Genomic DNA, 26,660 nt, shown 5'->3' on the forward strand with positions numbered 1-26,660 from the left:
GATGGTCTGAGTGTGATTATGTCTCCTGTGGGCCCATGTGATTGGAACACTTTGTCCCCATCTGGTGGTGCTATTTGGGGAGACTGTGGAACCTTTAGGAGGTGGAGCCTCTCTGGAGGAAGTGGGTCACTGGGAGGCAGATCTTAGGGGTGACAATCAGGCCTCTCTTCTGGATCACTTGTTTCTCCTGCCTGGCCCATTGGGATGTGAGGAAACCATTGTGTGTTCCCACCACAAAGGAGCTGCCCACCACCATGTCTTCCACACTGGACTATGTCCCCTCGAACCAGGAGCCAAAATAAGTCTTGCTTTCCATAAATTGTTTTGTGTCAGGTATTTGGATCCTGGGGGTGAGTAACTAATGCACCTTCCTTGAATAATAAAGTTTGTTTACTTGATCTCTCTCTCTCTCTCTCTCTCTCTCTCTCTCTCTCTCTCTCTCTCTCTCTCTCTCTCAAAACCTTTCAGAGAGACAGTAGGTCAATAGTGGTGCTGAGATGATTTCATATACTCCTGCAACAAACTCTGCTCCATCGGAAAGCCTTCAAATGTGGGCCACAGTGACAATCTGCTGTGAAAGAGTCTGTTAAGAAACAATACCCCAGCAGGCTGACATGGTAGACCAGTGAAGCCTTGTCAGCACCTGCCAGCTAGACACGGGAAGACATGCAGCCGTGAGACAGCATCTAAAGAACTTTCTGGGAGCAGTGCTGAGATGTAGGCCTGGCTTCTTCAGCATAGGTTCTTGGACTAATCATTCGGAGACTGCTAGCAATCTTTGTTAAAATACACATTCCTTGGCCCTTTCCTCAGGTCCCCTGGGTTGGACTCTAGGGATCAACGTTTTTATATGCACTCCCATTAGGAATCTGAGAAGCAGATTGGTGTAGAGGTTGGCTTGGTGGAAGCAGCACAGAATTGGGCCTCAGATGACCTGGCATGATCCTAGTTCAGTTACTAACACAGTCCAGTAGGGAGTTGTAACAGTCTACAGCTGAAGCCACTCAGGGTTTTTTTGTTGTGTGTTATTTTTGTTTTTGTTTTGTTTTTCAAGACAGGGTGTCTCTGTGTAGCTTTGGAGCCTGCTCTGTAGACCAGGCTGGCCTCGAACTCACAAAGATCTGCCTGGCTCTGCCTCCCAAGTGCTGGGATTAAAGTCGTGTACCACCACTGCCAAAGTCTGACTTTGAGGTGGTTCTTAGCATCTACACTGAGAGTCCCCAACTTGGCAAATTGAAGATGAGGTGATGTGCATGGTACCAGCCACGTCATCCATGTTTCCCACACGCCGTATAATATGTTCAGGCATGAGAATGGAAAACAGGAAGTGGGGCTCCAGCTTGGGAGGTTTCTCAGAGGGCCGACGGAATAGTTCTTGCCTGGGAGTTGTCGAGGAGCAGCTGGTTGGATGTAGGGGCCTCTTGCAGCTGTTTGTGATACGTCAAGTGAAGTTTTGTTTTTATGTGTTAATGGACTTGGAGCTATTTTACAGTGTGTTTGACATTTTTCAGTATAGTAAAGTGTGTACATGCCTAATTAAAACAGATGTGCGGTTGATAAAATAATTACTGGATATGCTGGAGAAAACAGCTAATTATATAAACAGCATAAATACCTAAACATGGACCATAAATACATACTTAAGAAGTGCTGGAAAGCAGGTGGAATTGACTGTGACTTTTTTTTTTTGTGGCCAGATCAGAATCATTCCTTAGATTTTCCTAGCCGTGGGCTACACCACCATTAGTATTTTCTGGTTTTTGGCCCAACCTGGTCATCCTTCTTTTCTTTGTTGGGATGAAAATGAGGAGAAATTCTCTTTCCAGTGAAAAGAGGTGGGATTAATACAATAAAAAAAGTTTTAAAATGTAGGCGAGGGCAGTAACTCAGGTGGTAAAATGGTGAGCATGCAAGCAGAAGGGCCCGAGTTCAAGCCCCGGCACTCATGTAAACAAACAAACAGCTGGGTATGGTGGTGTGTGTCTATAATCCTCGTCCTGGGGAGGCAGAGACAGGAGGGTTTCTGGCTTGTTGTCAAGCCAGTCTTGCCTACTTGGCAAGTTCGAGTCCAATGAGAGATACTGAAAAGTAAGTGAGTCGTGCCTGAGGAATAACCCCTGAGGTTGTACTCTGACCCACTACTTTAAATCATACACACACCTGCACACACTTTCATAAATGCACACATATGTGTATGCACACATATACACACACTTGAGCACATACACATGTGCACAAAACCTCCACAAGAAATGACAATTAATTTGTGCTACCCTGTGACAGGCATGGTGGACATACTTACCTTTTAAAAAATGTATATAACATTTCTTTATTGGTTCTTTGGGAATTTCACATCATGCACCTGAATCCTGCTCACCTCCCAGTCACCCCATATCTGCCCCTGACCTCTACAGTGTCTCCCTCCCCCCAAAAAATTAATTAAAAGCCACATTAAAAAAAAAAACAAAAAATAAACTGCTTTGCTCCTCTGCCTTCCCAACATCTCTTCATCCATCCTTGTGACACCAGGAGCTGCAGTGTGTCACATAGTACACCCTTTTGTCCTGTCTGCCCTACCTGCAAAACGTTCATTGCAATGAGTCATTGGTCTGGTTCAAGGCCTCTGGTTTCTAGCACACCATCATCACTGGATCCTCATCGAAACTCCTCTCAGATAGCCTGCTGTGAGCCTGAGTCATGGAGATCCTGTGGCTATTATTCCAAAGGACCAGTCCCTTCACACACTCCAGCAGGTCACAGATGGGGTAGGTCTGAGGGTGGGCCAACCCAAGGCCCAGGGTGTGGGTCTGGGTGGTAGCTGAGCTGGTCTGTCAGGGCTACTGGGACCCGCCTTTTCAGATGTGGGGTGGAGCCACCTCTCTTAGGTCCATGCCATCCAGGCCAGTTTTCCCATACTCACAATGAGGGGTGGGGCCACCTCTCCAAAGTGTGAGGGTCAGCTCTCCCATGAGGGTTAGGACCAACTCTCCTGCAAGTGTCCAGTAAGGGACATGGCAGCTATCCCAGGGCCAGTGAGGGGAAGGGCTGGCTCAGCCTGACCCTCAGATTTCAACACAAATGGTTCCTATGGTAACATGGGCATGGACATCATCCTAGACCCGTGCTGCAGCAGGACCATGGATCCAGACATGGCCCTTGGCAGCAGCTTGGGCCTGGACATCACCAGGGCCCCGCTAGCAGCACAGGCCACCCAGATCAGTATGGTCCTGGTGGCATCAATGTCTTTGGACACCAACATCATCTCAGGTGGCTGACCAGACCCCAGGCATCCACACAGCCCTTGGTGGTAACAGGAGCCATGGATATCAACTCAGACCCTGGTTGCTGCACAGTCATGGACCCAGACATGGCCCTAGGCAGTAGCTTAGACCTGAATGACACTATGGTCCTGTGTGGCAGTGCAGGCCACCCAGATCAGCATGGCCCTGGTGGTGGTACAGCCCTCAGACACGAACATGGTCACAGGTTGCGGCTAGCCCCTGGGCATCTGTGTAGCCTTTGGTGGTGGCATCATGGACCATGGGCATCAACAGGGACCACAATCGTGGTAGGACCATGGACTCAGACATGTTCCTCAGCAGCCGCCTGGGCCTGGATGTCACCATGGCCCCAAGTGACAGCAGAGGCCACTCAGATAGGCATGCCCCCCCCCCCCCACCATGAGCATGGCCCTCAGACACCTACATGGCCCTAGGTGGCAGCCCAGACCCCTGGCACTGGCATGGTCTTCAAGCCATATACTTACTTTATCTCATTCAATCTTATTCTTATTTCAAGAGGCAGCTGCTATTGTCCTTTTCTTCAGTAGGTGGGTCAACAGGGTCAGAGCTGTAAAGAACTTGTTAAGATTGAGAATGATACCCATCACTGACTCTGGCTTCCACATATGTGCACACACATGTGCATGCACGCATGCACAAACACATATATACACACACAAACACAGATACACACAAATACAAACACACAAACACACATACACATATATACACATAAACGCACAGACAGACACACACACAATACACACAAACATGTAGGCACACAGACAGACAGACAGACAGACAGACAGACAGACAGACACACACACACACACACACACACACACACACACACGAACTTACCCAAACTAAGGTGTGTAAGATGGGAAACTCAAGATCTACAATTTAAACTGAGGTCCATCCATCCTCTCTAGCCACCACCTTGTGCTGCTTCTAGACCAGCTTTTGAGTCTGAGTGCTTTTGTGCTCTCGGTGGGGGAAGACCACTGGTCTGCAAAACTTCCCTCAAGTGTCTAAAAAACTTCCCTCAAGTGTCTCCGCCATCACTTTGACATTATAGGCCTCAACGTGTATCCTAGACCAGACTTGGTTGACAGAAGGTCTTACGACCATGGGGTTGTTTGCAAGTGCAGATGGCCAGGCTCTGGGATGCTGCCTGTCAGCTGGATGAACATGCAGCACTGTGGGGGCTGGATGCCTGGGATTGCTGTGAGAAGCAGGACAGAAGTGTTCTGGAAGCAAGACATGAAGAAGAAATATTGATGAGTGTCTTGATGTGAGAGCTGTGCCCCACATGTGGTCACAGCCCTGCTCTGTATTGGTGGGGGACAAAGGTGTGTAGTGGGGGACACTCATTGGTGTGTGTGGACTAGAGAAGTGTAGTCTGCCTGCCCACTCTCTTAGTGACCTGAACTGTGCTCTTAAGGTTGGCATCTTCAACGATCTAACGTGAGATGAGCCTCGGTGTGTGGAGTGGAGGTAAAAGGGGGGTTCTTTCCTCCACCCTGTACCCGACAACTTATTGTTAAGGAGAATAACCATGGGATGTGCGTACACACACACACACACACACACACACACACACACACACACACATACACACACACACACACACACACACACACTCCTCATTACTAATGCATGGCTTGTGTGTGGTGATATTTTTAGCAAAGACAAAGTCTGTAGCTCTGCTTATTAAGAAGATGCTACAAGCTGTGTGGGAATGCTGCTTTCAGCCTCTCACTCTCTCAATTCCCGCACTTTGCAGCTGACCTTAGACAGATCAGCACTTTCTCACACATGGCACACCCATGAAAACAGGTTTGACTGCTACTCTTCTCTCTGACTGAGGAGATGAAGGGATTGTGGGTGGGACTGTAAATAGGGAAGGAGCTGGGATCTTGGGGCATGGTGGAATTGGCTGTCGGAGCAATCCCTTGGGAGTTTAAAGATCTTGAACATGGATATTGAGATGGGTTGTGACAAAGGATCCCCACAAGAGTATGTAAGAGGAGCAGCCTACCGTTGTGTTGATCAGTCTTTCTGAGTTTTGCAATTGACTAGGTAGTTTAGATTTTTGGGAAAGGATTGATGGATGAATGTCAAGCCAAAGGTCTTTGGGGGTTCAGTCCTGATTGGGGTAATTAACATGTGAGAAAAACACATGTTCTCATGTAATATCCAGCCTCTGTGCCTTTGGCTAAGCTCTGGCATTTACACTTGTGTTTAGATTTGAAGTGGCGTGTCTCACAGTGGAAAATCTGCTTGTCAGAGAAATGTCAAGCATGAAAATGGAATAGTCCCCTCATCTCAAAGACTGAAATTAGAATCTTTGGTTTGCTACAGATGTAGTTACCATCACCCCATAGTTTATAAAGGAGAAAGATTCTATTCAGTGCCCTACAAAGACTCACGTATTTCATCATAGGCTTATATCTACACATGCAGGATCAAAATATCCCTGGCCATCGACACCTACAATCTCCATCAGACATAGTACAGGTCAAGGTTAGAAAAAGATAGTTTGAATTAACTGATCTTAGCCTTGACTGGGTTTTTTTTTTTTCCCTCATGTCTTTTTTATTTCTCGTCCCCATTCTTCTTATCAAAAAAAAAAAGATTGTTATATAAGTTGCTTCTGAAGAAACTTTCTGCTTTTGAAAAATAGTCTATTTATTGAGGTCGGTTCTGTAATTTAAATGCTGTAGAGCAGATATCTGTATGTACAGTTCCCAGAGTGAGGATAGGAAACCCGGAGGAGAAAGGGGCTCTCAGGGTCTCTGCCAGTTCACAGTGGTGAGTTTGGGAGGGTTACAGTGATGGGTCCCTGAGGATGGCTTTCAGTACTGTTACTGATGGAGAGGACAATTGTGTGGAATGGTTTTACCCTTTCCCTACGCTGAAAGGTGACAGTTTTGATGTCATGAATATGAGTAACTTACTATACTTTGCAGAGATACAAAGCTACATCTTAAACGAAAAAACCTTAACAAATGCTTAGGAGTCGAACACATTTCCTACCAAAATGAAAAACGTTCTCTCTCATTAGAAAAAAAAAAAAGTCCCTGGTGGGTGTTTTGAATCCCACCTAAAAATACTAAGCTGAGGAGAAAATTGAATACTGCAAGAGACTAGCAGCATGTGTGCCATAGCTTAACATTTGGTTCTTCCGAGAGTCAAATTTAGTGTAGTGAAGTCTTCAGATCTCATATGGCCATCAGATAGCTTGGGCTATGTTATGTTATATGTTATGTCTGTTAGAGAAGAAGCTACCATTTCAGCCCAACTTTTTTCTGTTTGAGAGCTGTAAATTTTTGTTTCCCTCTGCTCCCCCTCCCCCCCATAAGGAGGAAAAGACAGATAATTAATCTGTTTTTTAACCACTCAACTTGGATTCTGAAGCATTTGTCCTCAAGTGTGGATCTCCTTTAGGGCAGTCTTAGTCCAAGGTAGCCATAAATGCATAGCTTTAGATTTAAGTGCATGTTTAATGGAGGAAATACTTGACCCTTCTGATGCTTAATAATAAGCCATATAAAACCCGGTGACTAGAATTAATATGTTAAGCACACAGAGTGGTGCTCAGTGGAATGAGTCATTAGGGAAATACAAATTAATACTACACAATGACATACCACTGTATGATCACCAGAGCAGCTCAAATTAAAAAGGATGACCGTACCAAATATTGATGAGCATGTGAAACACCCAGAATCCTCCTTTGCTGGTGAGAATGCAAAAATACTACCCCCAACTGGGAACAAAGCTTGGCAATTTATTACAAATTCAAATACACACATACTATATGACCTGAGAATTTGTTTCCTAGACTCTGCCCAAGGAAACATAAAACCTTTGCTACACAGACCTGTGCTTGCATGTTCAGGAGTAGTTCACTCCTACTGCTCAAAACTGAAAACCACCCAATGCATACAAGCTAGAGTGTATCCATACAATGGCACATTACTCACGAATAAAAATGAATGAACTGTCGACTCATGCGACAGCTTGAATAAATCTCACGTGTTGCATATTAATGAAACCAGCCAGACTCAAAAGCTACATACTGTACGACTCAATGTATGTGAAATTCTATAAAAGGAGAGTCAGAACTAGTAGACAGGGGACTCCTGGGTCAGGGAGTTCAATGCAAAAAATAGGATACCTGTTTTGGGGTGGTGACCATTTTCTCTGTCTCAGTTATAGCAATAGTGATCGTGACTGTAAACATTTGTTTAAAAATCATTGAACTATACTTCTTTCTTTATAAAGTACTTGAAAATATTAATTAAAATATAATTACATCATTTTCTTTCCCCCTCCAGCCCCTCCCATGTTCCCTTCCTTAACCCCCTCCATCTCAAATGATAGCCTCATGTTCTTTGATTATTATTGTTGCATATATATATTATATATTATTTACATTATATAAATACTGCTGAGTCCGTTCAATGTTGCTTGTGTGTATGGGATTTCAGGGCTGACCACTTTGTATCAGGGGCTCATCCCTGGGAGAGGCTAATTTCCTCTCTCTCTGAGCAACCATTTGTTCCCAGTAGTCCTTTGTCCAGGTGTGGGATCCCCTGAGATTCCCTCCTCCAAGTTGTCATGTCTATTGGTACTATCATTGTTTAGGTCTTGTTTAGGTCGCCATGTTGTTGAGGTATTATGACTGTAGCTTCCCTGTCATTTCTAGAGTTGTTGGTCAGGGTAGCCCAAGTGACTCTCAAGACACCACAGGCTATGGCTGTTGCCCTTGGTTGTGTCTCGGAGGTTGGAGGTTAAGTCCTTCCTGCTGAAGACACTGCCCATTGCAGACTCAGCAATCAGAAAATTCCAGTTAGATCTAATCACAGTCTTAAACAAGGCAGATGTTATTTGATGTAAGTTCATAGCTCACTGAAGTCTTTTAATGGAATAAGCACTCAACGTGTATTTGTGGGGAGGGTACCTATGCTGTCTTTGCTAGATGTAGGCATGAGTGTTGTGATTTGTCAGAAAGAAGGAAGCTATGGTCTGTTGTGGACTGAACCTTAACTGTTCTCAGGAGTCCCATGTATTAAAGCAGATATGTCTAATGGTTTAACACTAGACATCATGACATACATATTAACATGCCATCATCTACAGTCTTCACACTCAAGAGCCATGCAACTGAGCTGCCCAACAAGACAACCAAACAGACACACCCATGTCATAATGTTTTAAGGAAGTTTAAGGTTTTGTATCCTACGACATGGCCACTGCTGGCAGGTGGTGAAGCCTTAAGAGGCGTGACCTGGTCAGGAGTAGTGGTACATACCTGCAATCCCAGCTGCTGGTAGGAAGAGGCAGGAGGATCTACAATTTGAGGCATGCCGAGGCTACACAGAAAACTGAAGGCCAGGCTAAGCTGTATAGTGAGACCTTGCCTTACAAAACGAGAGGCTAAGGATGTAGCTCAGAGATGGAGTGCTGGCCTAGCATGCACAAGGTCCTATGCTTGATTCCCAGAATCATGAAAGAAATAAATGAAAGAGACTAGGCCTAGTGGATTGGGACTAGGTTATTGGGTGAGGGGTGCCTTTGAGGGGCTCTTGGGAATCTGGACCCTTCCTCTCTCTTTCACTTTGTTTCTGGGCAGTTGTGAGGAGGGAACTTTGCTCACCGACATTCCCTCCTCCAGAAGCTAGGGATTTGAGCCTTGGAAACCATGAACCCGAATAAGCACTTCCTCCCTACAGGTTGTAATCTCTGGTATCTGGTAGACTGGAGGGTGATTGACACAGAGCCTTCTAGAAGGAAAACAACTCTCCCGCATGTCCCAGGAGAGAGCAACACTGTATCTAAAATAGAACTTCATCTGTCTAGGGTTCATTTATATAAAATACCTTTTGAAGCAATAACCCTTGAATTGATTTAGCCACTGAAATGATCAGTAAACATAATTTGGTCTCTAAATAATTTAATTATGGATCAAAAATCTGAATGTTTCATGGGAATAATGTGTAAGAATTGCGAAGTGGATCCTTCTAGAATTCACTTGCTCTGTTGACTCTAGGGTGTCTGTGATTACAAGTAGACACCAGCAAAGTGACTGAACTACAATTTCAGTGTCATTCTTGAGTCAGACCTTCCCTGATATGTCTGTCTGACCCATTAGGCTATGGCCCTCCATATAGAAGAACAGAGCCACCCACTGCAGAGAGGTGAGGAAGAGGCACTATCATTTTGAGCATAGGCTCCAAGCTTTATTGCTGGCTTTCAGGGTGGTTATGTAATCCCCATGCAAATGCCATCTGCCGTGTTTGGCACTTGCAATAAAATATTTAAGATATTTTATTCATCCTGCTTGAGAAACAGATTTTGAGAAATCAGATCTCCCCTTTCCAGAGAGCACAGCTCTGTAGAGAGTGCATATGAATTCTTCCACGCGTGACTACAGTTCCTATTTTTAGCCATGGCATGGGCTATAAACTTGAAAGTTTGCGAGTTTTTGTTTGCCATTTTGGAGCTTTGATTTTAAAACCAACTTCAAGTTTGCCTGCTTGTTTGCTTTCTCTTCAGTGTGGATTTTTACTGTTCTTTTCCAAGACAGTTTGCACTGTCAGAATGACGTCATGAAGACTACTTTGTAGGTCTGGATGATTAAAAAAAGAAAAGAAAAGGAGAGAGATGAAAAAAGACAGACACCTGTCATTATCTGGGTAAAGAGGGGCTTCATGTATGTGTCTGTCTGGATGTCTGTCCACCTGTCTGCCTACCTGCCTGCCTGCCTGTCTGTCCCCTTGCCTGCCTGCCTGTCTGTCTCCTTGCCTGTCTGCCTGCATTGTCTGTCTGTCTGCCTGCCTGCCTGTCTATCCTAGTACTGATCCAATCATTCATATACTTGCTGCCTAGCTCTATCTTTCTTCTGATTCCCTAATTTGTAAAATAAATTGCTTCACATACAGGATAGTTTTTTTTTTTTAAAGGGCTGGTAAGGTGGCTTGGTGGGTAAATGTACTTGCTACCAAGCCTGATGACCTGAACTCAGTCCCTGGGTCCCACATGATATCTCTCTTACATGATAACCTTTGTGTATTGTCTTCTGGCATCCACATGTGTATTGTGGCACAATACATTTGCACATACACAAAATAAGATTTAAAATTTTCTCATTATCAGTTGTGTGTATGTGTGTGTGTGTGTGTGTGTGCTTGTGTGTGCTTACATACATCCCCCAGGGTGCACATGTGGAGGTCAAAGGTCAATACTGTGGAGTTGGCTCTTATCTTCCATCATAGGTTCCAAGGATCAAATTCAGGTCATTGGTCTTGGATTATTGGGTCATTGGGCTATCTCATAGACCCTAGTCTTTCACATTCTTCATTCCAGTCCTGGATTCTTCCAAAGGGAAGGCAGGATAAATGATAATAAATCTGGAATATGTTGGAGAACTCACAGGTTCAGAAGTAGAGGAAGAAATGGAAAATTATAGCATTTTAGAAACTACAATTCAAGAAAGCTGCCAGGCTAGGGTCTTCATGTAGTAGATTCTTTAAGTAAAAATAGAGGGCTGTATTCCTCAGAAATTTTTTCTTTCATTGATTATAATTTAACCAATCAGGGCAATTATGAGTTCTAATCTCTAACAAGGGTTATATTTAAAATTTCAAAATAACTTTTGAAAGGTGAAGTTGTCAATGTGACATGGTCAGCTAGCTTGCCGTTCACTGAATTCTACATTTACCAGTGCTGGGGAATTCCCAAACATTTCTAGCTGAACGGATTCTCTCTGTTCTCATCTGTATAGAAAGGTGTTTATTTTCCCTTCATTCTTGCAGGACTTTTTTGTTGTTGTTGTTGTTGTTGTTATACTGAGTCCTAACAAGTCAAATAAATAAAATTCTTGGGGACAGTTCTGGAGGGATGGCTTGGTAGGGCTCGCTTAGTTCCCAGCACCCACATGGTGGCTCATAACTATCCATAACTCCAGTTCCAGAGGATCTGATGAGACACCTCTTTAGGACACTGCGCACACATGACGCACTTGCATACATGAAGGCAAAACACTCATACACATAAAAAATAAAGATAAATAAAAATCTTCAAAATGGTTGTAAGTAGTCAGAATTTACTTTCTGTGTCTTTAGTTATGATATCACTAATTTTGGCATCATATTTTTCTGGTCGAAGTCAATGGTCTCAGGTTGTTTCCCCTGGTATGTGTTATGCTGTTTTCCTCTGGCTGTAGCCACTTTTTTTTTTTTTTTTTTTTTTTGTCTTTGGTTTCGGAAGTTTGATCATTATGTGTCTACTTGTGTATTTGTTTCTATTTATCTTTCGGGTTAATTGAATCTGCAAAGTGAATGCCTTTACCCAAACTTAGGAACACTTAAAATCGAGCTTTCTCTCTCCTTCCCAAAGGCACGCAGCTAGAACACCACCTCGAGATTCTGCCCCTGTCCACCTTCCTTCTTCACTTCTTTGAGTCTTCTCTCCTAGCATCACATGCTATATATTGTCCTAGGACCCAGAACTTAGTAATGTTCGCATCTATGTTTCTATCCCAAGACGTTAAGGATTAAACAAGCATTTGAGGCTGCCAAAGGAATGAACTGCAGGCAATGAACCATTGTTCTACCATTTAGAAGCTAGTTCCTGCATGAAAACTGCCTGGATGTTAGCATGAAAACTTCATGACTTTTAACCAACGGGCTTATTCCATGTTCTGTCTATTTCTTTTCCCAGTAGCTCCAGAGAGGGTATGGCTGAAATCTATCATATCCTGGTTGTTAACTGGAAGAATGCATTATGTATTTAAGGCCTGTTTTTAAAAGAACATTCTATTCTAGAGGTCTAGGCCTCTCTTTCTCTGTCTGTGGTATAACCAATGAGGCTGTTTTTCACTCAGTTAGTCTTTTCTCATGTCACCAACCGTGGCAGATGAGCGATCGGTTGAGTTGGGGATAGTCCACGATGTTATTTTAGCTAGCTAAACCGCCCCAGCAGGAAGCAGGTCTGTTAGACACAAGGAACAGAAAATTTATCCTAGCTAGGCCTTTTATGCAGGATGAAAAGATGAGCGCTTATTAAGTTCAGATATTCTTCTAGTAAGGAATGACTAGAAACTTTGCAATTGAAAACTGGGGGAAAGAAAAAGCAGCATTTTTATCATCATCATCTTCATCGCCCCCCCCATCATCTAGTCATCACCATTATCATCATCCGAACACCACCATCGTCACACCCCCCATCATCATCCCATCACCATCTTTTCTGAAAGTAGACTTTGTTAGCTTAGTATTTCTCCCAGAATACTTCTTCAATTTTCTCATTTAAATTGTCTTTAAACAAACAAACACAGACCAACAAATCAACAACCTTGATCTTATGTGTATGGGAGCTTTGCCTGCATATAGATCTGTGCACAACATGCATGCCCCATGCCTGCAGGGACACCAGAAGAAAATGTCAGAACCCCTCAAACTGGAGTTAATAGATAGTTGTGAGCCTCCATGTGAGTGCTGGGAATCGAACCTGGGTCCTCCAAAAGAGCAGCAAGTACTCTTGATGGCTAAGCCCTCTCTCAAGCTCCAACTTCTTCGATCTTCTCTTTACTCATCTACAGGATGTGTATGCCTTGGAAAGAGATTCAGTATACTATAAGAAAGCCAATTCTGCCAACACCTACCTCACAAAATAGCCACATTAATGGTTTAGGTTTAGCACTGAGAGGTTATTTGTTTTATATAAGGTTCTCTGAAGTGTTCCCTAAAATACCAAATTCCCCTAGTGCCTTTAAACTGAGAATTGCATTACAAAAATCCTATTTAACAGAACACTTTGGAAACATACAAGGTATGATTGTAAAAGATTATGGCTGATTTGAAGAAAAAGTCCAGAACTTATAAATTCAAAGGAGTGGTGTTCCCTTTAACGAAATGAGTGCGTGGGGCTTCACACTTACCTCACCCAAGATGAGGATGACAGTGTGTCTGTCCCAAGAGTGTTGCTGGAGGCTTGAATAAAATACATAAGAAGAAAGCATGGGTGCTGTGAATGTTCACAGAACAGGGAATAGTAGCTTTGTCTTCAATTCCAAGGAGGCTGGAGTCACTCAAATCACAGAACATCAACCTGAAACCCGATCTCTATGTCTCAATGACTCATCTTTGGTCTGTGGGATAAATGTTGAACCATGCACAATAAAGTGACTGAAGGAAATGTGTGTGTGTGTGTGTGTGTGTGTGTGTGTGTGTGTGTGTGTGTGTGTGTGTGTATGTGTGTGGGTATGTGTAAAGTGAGTGTGCTATAGTTTGTATATAGTTTGTCCGCACCCAAATTCATGTTGAGGCTTACTTCTTAATTTCTCAATGGGGCTGGCAGTGTTGAAAGGCGGGATTTAATAGTAGCTGTTTGGATCACATTCTAAGCCAGTGATTCTCAACATGTGGGTCTTGACCCCTTTGAGGGGGGTTGCATATCAGATATTTAAATTATAATTAATAACTGTAGCAAAATTACAGGTATGAGGTAGCAATGAAATCATTTTAAGGTTGGGGGTCACCACAGCATGAGGAACTGCGTTGAAGGGTCACAGCTTTTGGAAGGTTGAGAAGCACTGGTCATCACTGCCTCTCTTCAGTGAGTTCTTTATTTACCCAGAATTAGACTGGGGACCCAAAGGCAAATTGTTGTAAGAAAGTCAAGGCCATCTTTCATGGTCTTTCTTTTCTGCTTTTGTCTGCTTGCCCTTCTGCCTTCTTCAATGCCAACACCATCATTAGTGATACTTTCTAGTCTCTAGAACTGTGACCAAACAAACCTCTTTCCTTTGTAAATTACCCAGTCTCATGTTTTCTGTTATAGCAACAGTCAAAAGATCGTACACACACACACACACACACACACACACACACACACACACACACACACACACACATTGAATATATGTTTTGGCACAGTGTGTGGGGAAGGGAGAAGTTCTACGTGTCAGTGGCAGGGATTGAAATGACACCCGTGGGCAGTGGTCCCCAACCTTTGCTGTATATTCAAGTACCCAGTGAACTTGAGAACATTCTGATCTGCAGCTATACCTTGTGCCAATCACTTCAGAATCTGTAGAGGAGGCATCAGTAGCTTTTAGAGCCTTGGTGATACCAGCTTGCAGCTAACCCTGAGAAATGAAGCTTGGTCCTGGGAGTCCTCCGTTCCGTGTACATGCCAGATCACCTGGGACGTTCTTGAACTTCCATGTCTGGACCTCATCCTTCAGAGATTCTGCTGAGATTATCTGGGTTGGGGCCTGAGTATGGTACCCCCTTCTGTTGTTTAAACTCTCTAGCTGTCTGGGAATGAGTTGACCTTTGGAACCCAACTGGTGAGGGAGCTGGGTGAGGGGGTGAGAGGATGGCCATGTAAAACATGCGAACATCTGCTTACAGGGGCAGGTACTGTGTAGACTCCTGTGGGAACGCGGGCCCAGTGCCACAAGCTCTGTAATTCTTTCAAATGGCACAGGAAGTTTGGATGTTTATGTGGAAACTTCTAAAATTTTCATTTTAATAAAACATGTGTAACATGGATTCATCATTTTGACCATTTCTAAGTATGTTGACGTTATTATACAATGGTCTTTACCATCTGTCTCTAGACTTTTTTTCATCTTTCCCAACTGAAATTCTGCATTCATTAAACATCGATTTTCCGTTCTCGTTCCTCCCCAGCTCACAGCCTCCACTGCCTGCTTCCTGTGAATTCGATCCCTCTAGGTATCTAATGAAAGTGCAATCATATAATATTTCCATCTTATCACTGGCTTCATTCACTTGATGTCTTTGAAAGCTCATCCATGCTGTGGAAACACATTAGAATTCTCATCAGTTTTAAGAATGAGTAGTATTCCACTATGTACACAGACCATATTTTGTTTATGAATGCATCTGCTGATGGATACCTAGTTTGCCCAACATGTTGGTTATTGTGAATAAGAGACACATAAATATTGGTTCAGGTGAATTGCTTTCAGTTCTCTAGGAAATATATCCAGGAATCGAATGGCTACAGCATGTGGTGATTCTCTGTTTAAGCATCACTATGCTGATCCTAATTTTTAAAGGTCTGCTGCTAACCCTTAAACAGACAACAGCAGCAGCATAGCAATGCTTGGGATTGGCTTCATGAAGGCAAGACTGTGGCATGCAAATTCCTTTTGTTGAATGATTCATAAATCCAGATTATCTTTCTTGCTGCCTCAGTTTCCCCCCCTGCAAACTAAGGAGACTGGATGAGTCGTCCTTGGTTCTCTTCATTCAAACAATCCACAGGGTTGGAGCATGTTTCTAATTTGATGGTAATTCTTTAAAATGTTTTTCAGTAGGTTGTGAGAATTTTGTACAATATATTTGGTCATATTCACCCCTCCCTCAGCTCCTCCCATATCCACCCAACTTTGTGTCCTCTTTTTATTGTATTTTTAATGACTTGTTTATTTTTATTTTATGTACAGTGGTGTTTTGCCTGCATATGTATCTGTGTGAGGGTGACAGATCCCCTGGAACTGGAGTTATAGACAGCCCACCCAACAAGTCTAATTCTCACTGTGGTTCTTATTCTGTGTGTGTGTGTGTGTGTGTGTGTGTGTGTGTGTGTGTGTGTGTGTGTGTGTGTAGCTTGAACCTCAAGACTAGTATTTGACATCCTGGCACTCAAATCAGTGAAACCCCCCATGATCCCCACTGTCTAGATAAGATACGGGAAGGGAGTCAGACCAGACATATTGTTTGGGTCCAATCTGACACAGTGGAGTCCCAATCAGCTGAGATCAAACCTGTTTGCCCTAGCCACAGAGCGGTCGGTATGCCTTTTTAAGGAAAGAATAATCTATTTTCCAGTCCCAACAAATTTCAACCACATTTGAACAGAACAGATCACATTTCTGAACTGTAGGTAAAAGGCTGCCGTGGTGGTAACACGATTCTCCGCGCGTTTGTGACAATCTCGGAGCAGGAGCTTGTCTTTGTTGGCGTTTTAAAGGAAGGCATGGGTCTAGCCTTTGAAAGTTCGTTTGCTTGTTTTTGGGGGCCCTTTAAATTTCTAACCCCACAAGACTAAGGCACATGCAGATGGCCACTCCTGAACTCTTAGGCAGCCTCCTAGCTGTCCAGAAATTCGTGTCTCAGTATTTTTATACCTAGTGGAATTCATTTTGAACCTTTCTATTTAAGTACTGTTTAAATCAATATGTAGCCTCTCTAAATGCCTGCTTTCCTTTCCCTTTCTAATTTTAACTAGTTTCTGATATGCTTTTTAAATAAAATTCCGGTCAAAAGGAAATTTTCATGCCTCAAAAAAAAAAAAAAAAAAGTATAGCAGCCATTTTCTAGTCATACCAAGATCTCATGATTCATGGTGATAAACGTGTGGTTTTTGATGCTTAGGGTGATTCTGAAATGGGGGTGTAGGGAACGAGATGTGGGTCCGGGTAGGTAGGTCAACACCCATCTCCTAGCTCTGCCATTTAATTTGGACAATGGGGACTTGGTTCAGTATTTAGAAACTGGACACGTAACCAAGAATAAATTAACAGTATTGTTTAGGTGGAAGCCCAACCAGCATCCATATACACCCAAAAGGGGAGTTGGGGGGGGGGGCATTCCACGCTCTGGTCTCACTCTTCTCTTTCCAGACCCTGCCCCCACAGAAAGCCCTCCAAGCAGTGGCCTCTCCATTCAGAAAGCCCATCAAGGGTCAGGCCCTCTCAGGGGCTGCTCAAGACCACGCCTACAGGCTGTTTAAGACCTGGATTGCGATACCTGCCACGTGCTCTTCTGATTCCTCTCCTGTGCTTTGCTCTGCTCAGATTAAACCTGAATTTATTAATTTGGCTTGACTGACCTATCGCATCAGCGGTGGCAGAGGTTACCCAATAACTGGGGATCCAAAACTTATCAAATATATGCATACGTGCCAGGGGAAGGGACAGGAGACCTAATGAATATTCAACCAATGGGAGCCAGTTGTCTTTATACATTTCCAGACATTGAGAAGAAAACGTGGAGCTGGGAGCATGCAGAGACAGGTTGATTCTGTCACCAAGTAGCTGTGATCTACTCTGCATCGTTTATTTAATAAGCACGTATTAATTGCCGCTTAGTAGCCAAGACCTGTGATAGGAACTGAGACTTGGATCAATCAGCTGAAGAAGACAAATGTCCCACAGCCTTGGATGAGAGTTAGAAGGACTTGATGACCCTCTAGTGAAGAGCAGGAGGGGGTAGAGCAGGGGGGGGGGTAGAGCAGGGGGGGCCCATCCTATGAGGAAAAGTCACAAAACACGACAGAATCCACTAACAAGAGTTTTATTAAGATGAAGAGAGGGATAGATGTGAATAGGCCTGTGTGAAGGGCGGGGGGACATGGTGCCGGCTTATAAAGGCTGAGCTGCGCCTGCGGACACAGTGTGGCTACTCCACGCATGCGCACACAGTGTGGCTATTCCATGCATGCTTTACGCAACCATGTGGCCACGGGCTCCTGGGTCACGCAGGATGTTTGACCCAGAAATGACAGGCGGAAATGACTAAGTGTCCCGCTGGGCATGTGCGACCATGCCCGACCATGCCCGACCGTGGGTGTGTTGGGAATTTCTATCACGATGTGCATTAGCATTTGCCCCAAGTCACATGATCTGAAGTAGAGGCAGTTGTGGGGCTTCCATGAGTTCTGGTGTGTGTGTGTGTGTGTGTGTGTGTGTGTGTGTGTGTGTGTGTGTGTGTGTGTGTGTGTGTGTGTGTGTGTGTGTTTGATGGCTTCTTTCTTATCCCTGTCTGTGCCAGAAGATCTTTTGGGACTATTGGAGTGTGGCAGAGAACCCCTCCTGAGCATCAGGGTAGGAAGTAGGGCTTTACACCACGGCTACATGTAAACTTGCTCTTGAAAACCTCCAGACAGCGCCCGATAGTTTGTTATTTGTTTTTGCGGGCAACTTCACTGCCCAAACTGGCCAGCAGGGCTTCTGTGTTTCCCTTCAACTCCTGGCTCAAAGAAAATCAGTCTTCGTTAATAGCATTGTAATTGTGAAACACCATGTTTGAGGAAAAGTTTCAAGGCAGAAATAGCCTTGAGGTGTCGTTCCATTGTCTTTAAATTTAGAGCAAAGGAAATTCTTGTGGTTTCTCCTGTAGCCTGCGGGTGTTGGCATTCTCAGCAGCCTGCACACAAGAAAGGAGATCATGTTTTTAGAAGAGTCTTCTTTACCTCATGCCTTTTACCTCTGTACCATTCATGTGGATGTGTAAAAAACAAACAAACAAAAAAACCCGGGAATCTTCTTAAAACAAAACATAAAACAAAAACAAAAACCCGACAGTCTCGGTTTTCTATTGTCTTGGGGAATTGGCACATATCTTCAGTGCTTAAAGAATGTTCTCTTTCTTGCTGCTTTGCATTGCAGATGAGCTTTCAGTCCGGGGAAGGCCTAGGGGAGCTCAGAGGCACCTCTAACATTTGTTTTCCTGCTGCCCAGAGAGTTACGGTGAGTTATTCAATCCAGGGTGACTGCTAGCTAGGATGCCTGGGGACCAGAAGTGGTAATTCTGACTCACTCCCTGGGTAATCCTCAATCCCCTTAGAGAATACTGACCAAGGTGCTTACACACACACACACACACACACACACACACACACACACACACACACAGAGAGAGAGAGAGAGAGAGAGAGAGAGAGAGAGAGAGAGAGAGAGAGAGAGAGAGAAAGAGAGAGAGACAGAGACAGAAACGGGGGGGGGGGGAGAGAGAGAGAGAGAGAGAGAGAGAGAGAGAGAGAGAGAGAGACAGAGAGAGACAGAGAGACAGAGAGACAGAGGGATTGAGATTTAGTTTGCCCACAGTGGTAGAAACACCAAGGACGGTGATGCTTCTGTTAATTATACTAATTAGCTCCCTCTATAAATACATGATACTTGTGTTATTTTTTAAGAGGCTGACCTTGACCTTGGGAGGAGAGGGGTATTGGGTTTCTAGGTCCCAGTAAGAACTTGGACTGAGCGGGATGCTGAAACCAACCTCAGGGCTCCCGCTGTCTTTTGTTCACACCTCCTCCGAAAGGCTTGCTTTCCCATGACTTCCTTCAACATCCCTGCCCCCTTAGAATTCTCAAGACTGGCTGTCACATTCACCTATTAACCTAAGACAAATACCAAGGGGTTCCAAGCTTGGAGGCTGGGCTCCAGCACCACTACTTCCTCCCTGTCCCGCTGCGGCTTCGCTCCCACGCCTTCTGGTACAATCATTAGTGGCGTGTCCAATTCCCCACAAGGCTGCCTTAACCATTTCTCAAAGCATCTCCCACCCCCCCTACCCCCTTCCCCCGTTCTGTAGTCCTGGCTGGCTCCCGACTAGACTCCATGAATCTTGAGCAAAGGGTCTGTGTGTTTGGGGCACCCCCACCCCCAGAACCCTAGATGCGCACCTAGTAGGCATTCAGTAAGTGCGGGCAACCCCCCTCGCACATATGGTTCACATTTTCTAGGAATGCCTGTTTGCTCTGATTATCTGCCAGCCAAGTGTACTCTGGGGTAGGAAAAGGTAAATGGACTAAAAGATGTAGTTCAAGGAGTAGTCAATAGCAGGCTCATAATTATGAGTAGGAATGGAATAAGCATAAACTTTCTTGCATAACTAATCAATATCTTAATATATCTCCATTAGTGAGGGGGGTGTTTTATGTTATTGATGTTAAATATCTACCTATTGTGTCAGAAAGGTTCCAGAGTAATTGTTATTGATGGTGAAAGCCTTGTCAGCTGCTAAATGTAGATTTTTTTTCTTTATATAAAAAAAACAGATGACGATTGGCTGGGATTTATTTTTCCTGTATTGCTATAAGCCAGATTCTCCATTAAGCTATAAAATATTATGATACAGTTGAAGCAATGTAATGTGATCCAAACACAGTTATAACTCATCCCATTATTAGTCACATGTGCCGAGACATTAGCATAGCAGTTAACTAGTTCTGGGTTGAGCTCCCTGCTCGGGAATATTTTACCAATGCAATGATTGCATTGGATCCCAATTCCAGCTTAATTATCCGATGGCTGTAATCACATGCTTAATGATAACTGGCTGGTGGAATGACTACTGACATGGGATTTTGAAGCCGAATTTCTAAACAGGAAAACCCCCGTGTGAAAAGCAGTGCCATCGTTAGGTGGGTTTCAGTCTCTCAGCTGTGGTTTTGGTTCACTTAACCCTCCGCCCTCCGCCTTGGCAGTACCTGTACTGTTGCTCATGGGTGTGGGAGGATGGCTGTACTCGTCAGCGCATCCCATACGTCCCTGCCATGTCCCGGTGATGTGAACTCACACCCCCAGACAATGTTTATAGCCACATCCTGATCAGAAATCCAGTTCATCTGCTCTCTTGTTCAGGTGGTGGTGGTGTTGTTTCCGGTAACTTCCCCGGGTAAAGGCTGCCATGGTAGATTGCATGAATGGTCTCAGTTCTTCACCCTCCCCATGGTCACATTCCTTACAATGTGATTTTGTAGTTCCCATCATAACAGGGAAGCAGTTTCTGCCTGTCCCTTGACTTGGCTTTGGTGATGTGACTTTCATTGGGTGGTTGGAGCTCACATGATGTGCTGGCTAGTTTCATTTAACTTGTCACAAGCTGGAATCATTTGGGAAGAGGAAATTTCAATTGAGAAAATGATACCACAGGATTGGCCCATCACAAGCCTCTGTTGTATCTTCTTTTTAATTTGTGATTCTGGGGGAGGGCCCAGCCTATTATGGGTTGTGTCACTCCTGGCAGGTGGCCCTGGTGGGTGTATAAGAAGGCAAGAGAGGGAGCTGGAGAGATGGCTCAGCAGTTAAGAGCACTGGCTGCTCTTCCAGAGGACTCAGGTTCAATTCCCAGCACCCACGTGGCAGCTCACAACTGTCTATAACTGCAGTGCCAAGGGATCCGACACCCTCACACAGACATGAATGTGGACAGAACACCAATGCACATAAAATTAAATTAAATTAAAATCTTAAAAAAAAAAAGAGGCAAGATAGAACAAGCCAGGAAGCAGCACTCCTCCATGGCTTCTGCTTCAGTTCCTGCCTTGAGTTCCTGTCCTGACGTCCTTCGGTGATGGACCCGGATGTGGAAGTACAAATGAAATAAGCCCTTTCCTTCCCAGGCGGCCTTTTGTCATGGTGTTTCATCACAGTGATAGAAAACTAACTGAGTCGCACAACCTGCCCCTCCCTTCTCTGACGGCACACATTTTGTGCCGAAGCTGTGTTAGATTCTTGGTGTTCCTGGCAGCCCTCAGATGCTTTTTGCCAGACATTCCCTGACTCTGCAGGATTCAGTTAGAAACCCGCTTGCCTGGTTTCCTTCGGGCTTCACTGTTTTCTCGCTAACAGTGATTCCTTCACTGGTCAACACTCAGTAAGAAGCTCCATGCCCACACCCCACAACCCCTCACTCCCCGCCTCACTGTGTTCTTCAGGCAGCCCTCTGCCAGGCTGTCCTGTTGCCTTGTCTTGTGGTTGCTGGCTTCCTTTCCTGCGTGTACCTGAAGGACAGGGACATAGCCTTTGGATTCCCAATGCTCTGTCATGTGAGAGTCAGGCCAACCAGTTCATCCCCCTTCCCTCTTGTCACCTGGTGTATTCCTAAACAGAATTACAGCATGCCCCAGGGAAAATCACGGAGGAGGAGCAGTTTGTCTTGGCTCCTGGCTTCAGAGGTTTCAGTCCATGATTGTTTGGATTATTGCTTTGGGCCCGAGATGAGGCAGAGCATCATGGTGGCCGGAACCTGCGGTGAAGGAAGCTGCTGACCTGGTGGTGGCCAGGAAGCAGAGAGAGCAGACAGTGGGCCTGCACTGGGGCTTCCTCCTCCTGCTTTTGCTCAGTCCAGTTCTCTAGTGTGTCGGGTGTTGCCGTCCACATTCATGAATGTGGCCCCTCATCCCCCTAGTTGCTATCTTGTATACAGCCGACTCTGGAGCCACCTTTATGAACTCATTCAGAGATGTGCCTTACTAATCTCCTAGAAAGGTCTCTCCATCTAATGAAATACTCAAAATTAACCATCATGAAGTGTGACGTCATTTTCAAAAAATTGTTCAGAAATTATTAGTTATACATTAATAATTTTATAATATGTGCAGTGGTTTGATTATCTCATCCCCCAAGCCTCCCAACTCCTCCAAGAGCCTCCCTCTCCCTGCTACAGTTTCCTTCACTTCATGTCTTCTTTTTATAGCTTACTGTCCAATCAGGGCTATACTTAAGTGCATGGGTATAGGGCTAGCTGTCTGCTGAGCATGGGAATCCTAACATGAGTCACTTTTCTGAAGAAAACAGACTCTCTTGACTCCAGGAGTCTTTAACTGCATGCCTAGCTCCTTGGCTAGGCGTGGGGCTTTGGGAATTCCTCTCCCATTTATGCTGGACATTTTACTGGCTTGATCCTGTGTAGGTCTTGTGCAGGTAACTGCAGCCACTGTAAGTCCATGATTGCAATGATCGCAGTGGATCCAGAAGACACTGTTTCACAGCTGTCCTTCTGGACACCTGGCTGTCACACTCTTTCTATCCCTACTTTCATAATGTGCCCTGCACCGTGTGGGGAGGGAGTGTGATCTAGGTGCCTCATTTAGGTATGAGCGCTCCACAGTTAACTCATCTTCTGCATTCTGACTGGCTGTGGATCTCTGTGTTAACTGGTTTGGAAGCTTCTCCTATGAAATTAAACATACATACATACCTATGACCCAGTATTCTCTCTCAGTTTTTGGTTTGGAGACTGATCCAAGGGTATTACATGAATAGAAGCAGCAGTTAGTCATGTTAGCTACTGAAACTACTTAGCTGCCAACATGTGGATTGATAAACAACCTTGCTTTATTTAAATAATGGAATACCACCAAACAACTGCTGATACATGCAGCAACATGGGTCTGTTGCACAGACATTTGAGAGACAGAAGCTAGACCAAAAGGGTATATTTAACTCACTTATATGAAGTCCTGTATCAGGCAAATTTCTCTAGCCACAGAGAATAGATGATTCATGACCAGATATAGGGCAGGGAAAATTCATTAAAAAGGTCTCGAGAGAATTTTCTAGCACAATAGTAATGTTTTAAGTAAGAGGTCAGTGAGTGTGTTCTATGTCCTGATGGAAAGGCCAAGAATCTGGTAGTTGTTCAGGCCACAAGACACGATGTCTCAACAGTCCTAATCTGGTGCTGGAGTTCTGGAGGATTCCTAGAGAGCTTCAGTTTATCTTGGAATTCTGAATGAGCAGGTTCTCATGCCAGTGAAGGAGTACCTCAGCAACAGGGTAGGTTCTAATGCCAGTGAGAATGAGGGCAAGCTGGCAAAAAGCAAAAACTTCTTTTTCCATGTCCTTTTATGTGGGCGACCACTAGATGGTGTGGGACATTTTTAAGGTGTATCTTCCCACCTCTGTGATCCAGTCAAGAAAATCCTATCTTAGATGGGGTTCCTATTTCTGTGATTAAAACATCATGACCAAAAGCAACAGGGAAGAAAAGGGTTTATTTCAACTTATAGTTCCATAGCATAGTCCATCATCAAAAGAATTCAGGGCGGGAACACAAGACAGGAAACTGGAGTCAGGAACTGGAGCAGCGGCTGTGGAGGAGTGATGCTTACTGGCTTGCTTAGCCTGCTTTCTTATGTCATTCCGGGTCACCTGCCTAGGGGTAGCACCACCTACAAAGGGCTGGGTTGTCCCACATCGATCATCAATCAAGAGATTGTACCACAGGCTTGCCCACCAGTCAGTTTGGTGTGGATATTTTCTCAGTTGAGATTTCTTCTCAAATGACTCGAGCCGGTGTCAAGTTGAAACTAGCTAGCACACCCTCACGGGCATGCCCAGCTGCTTGGATTTTAGTTGGTTCTAGATGTAGTCACATTGACAATCAAGATTAGTCAACACACCTCACTACTTCCGGTTTGCTCTTTGCTTCATGATTATTGTTGATGATGTAAACTCTCAGCTTCACCACCATGCCTGCCACTTGTTGCCATGCCTCTACCCTGCCACAATTTCCTCATCCCTCTGGAGCTGTACACCAAGATCCACCGTCTCTTCCTTCAGTTGCCTTTGGTCACGGTATTTTATCATGGCAACAAGAAAGTGACTGATTCAGACAGTCAACGTTCTCGGCTGAGCCCATCAGCAGAGCTAGGTTGCAGCCCGGTAGTCCTGCCATCCATCATTGCTCAAAAGCAACCTCAGACAATATGCAAATGAAGCAGCATGGCTGCCGCCCAATAACTTTTTAATCTCGGACATTGGAATTTGGATTTTACATGTCGTTCACATGCAATGAAATGCTATTTACATTTTTTCCAGCCATATGAGAAATGTGAAAGTCATTCTTGATTTGCTGGTCATATAGAAATAGACACAGGGCCAGCTAGAGTTTGCCAACTCCTGTCCTAAATCTCAGCTGGAGTGGCAGTTACCTGGGCATGTCCAATCTGTGAAACTTGTCTGATGACACTCCAAATTTTTGTGTTTATTTTATACTTAATTTAAAGTATAATGTAAGTTATATTTAAGGAAAGATTCACAGTTTCCATAAGATAAGAATATATATCTGTCAATCATTTGAGACCCAGCTTTTGAGGACAGAATTGGCATCTCTGGGTTTAAATAAGGTGAGCGTTAGGTGGCTACTTAGCGTGTGACTGTGGGATGGGTGGGCTGGCTCTTGCCTGCAGAGAGGTTTAGCTGGCCTTGGAAGTGGTATAGAGACCCATTTGCATGTAAACCTTTCTGGTGTACTCTCTGTAGTTCCATAGACCCCATCCTTCTATAGCATCTTTTTATCCTTTGATGGTGCTCTCTCGCGGCCGTTCCATTTGGTCCTCCCACGAGCAGTATATATTTGGACTTCTTACTCATTTGATCAATTTGCATTGTTAATTAATTTTTAAGTAATTGCTGTGAGTTGACTGGGTCTCTCCAAATTCAGGTATTGGAAACAGTCCCCCAATTCCCATGCTAACAGTGTTTGGAGGTGGGCTTTTCTGATTTGATGGGGTGGTAGAGAGTGGAGCCCTAGGCTGGCTCTAGTGAATCTGGAAGAAGAGGAAGAGAGACCAGGGCCAGCATGCTTGCTCTGTCTTGCCATGTGATACCTTCCAGCAAGTTATGATGCAACAAAGCCTCCAGCATGCTCTTGAACTTTTATTCTTTGTAAATTATCCGGTGTCATGTATGTTACTATAGCAACAGACCCAAAAGAAAATATCATCCTTAACTTATTTGTAGAACAAAATGTGAGGGTAGGGACTTAGGGAATCCATTCGGCACTGTCCCAGAGAGCTTGGCAGAGAGGCCTGTACATGGTAGGAGCTGAGTGAAGGATGTTGGACAAATGTGGTTAAGTAAGTGTCTTTCAGAGAACCCTCATGATGTCCTTCTGTGTGTGTGTTGGTGTGTATGTGTGTGTGTGCGCACATGTGTGTTTGTGGGTGTGAGGCGTGGGTGGGTGTGGTGGTGTATGCATATGTGTACACTGCTTGTGTGTCTGTGGAGGCTGGCAGTCAGCACTGGATGTCTCCTGTATGCTCTCTCATGAGTTGGCTTGACTGACTGGCCAGCAGGCCACAGAGATCTTTCTCTTTCTGCCTCCCAGCCCTGGGACTGCAGCTGCAGTACCAGCTCACTTGGCTTTTACGTGGGTACCCGGGATCTGAACTCACGTCTTCACGAGTGTATAGTAAGCATTAAATCAGCTAAGCTGTCTCTCCAGACCCCAGGATGTTCCTTATTAATAAGGTAGGTTTTTTTTGTTTTTTTTTTAAGAATTGACAAGAACTGAGCCTGAAGGGGAAGGATGAACAGTTAATTGTCTCTGAGATGTGGCGTGTGGGATACATAGACAAAGCCTGTGATCTGGACCTGCGATGTTCAAAAGGGCCCACATTGTTGGGTTTGCAGCTCCATGGTGGGGCATTTGGCTGCCAGGCGCTTCACATGTAGTTATTTAAACCTAAATTAATTAAATCACACCAACTTCAGGAGTTTGCGCTAGCTTTGTTAAAGGGCTCAGTACCACATGTGGCTAGTGACTGTTGTGTGAGGTAGCATAGACATAGTTTTCTTCATGACAGAAAATTCCAGAAGGCAGTGTGGATCTAGACATATACCATTTGTTTGGGATAATTACAGAAAACAGGAACATTATACATTTAAATAATTACTCCTAATAATGACACTAAATCTTTAGTATCATTGATGTTTAATAAGGATCATCTAGTCATGGTCCCCAAGGAAGCCTTTTGTAAATAACTTTGTTTTTTGACATTAGGTAGCCCAAGCTGGCCTTGGACTTGCTATGTAGC

Source organism: Peromyscus californicus, unplaced genomic scaffold (assembly GCF_007827085.1).
Source record: "Peromyscus californicus insignis strain IS unplaced genomic scaffold, ASM782708v3 Scaffold_21__1_contigs__length_65335640, whole genome shotgun sequence".
In the NCBI taxonomy this organism is placed as follows: Eukaryota; Metazoa; Chordata; class Mammalia; order Rodentia; family Cricetidae; genus Peromyscus; species Peromyscus californicus.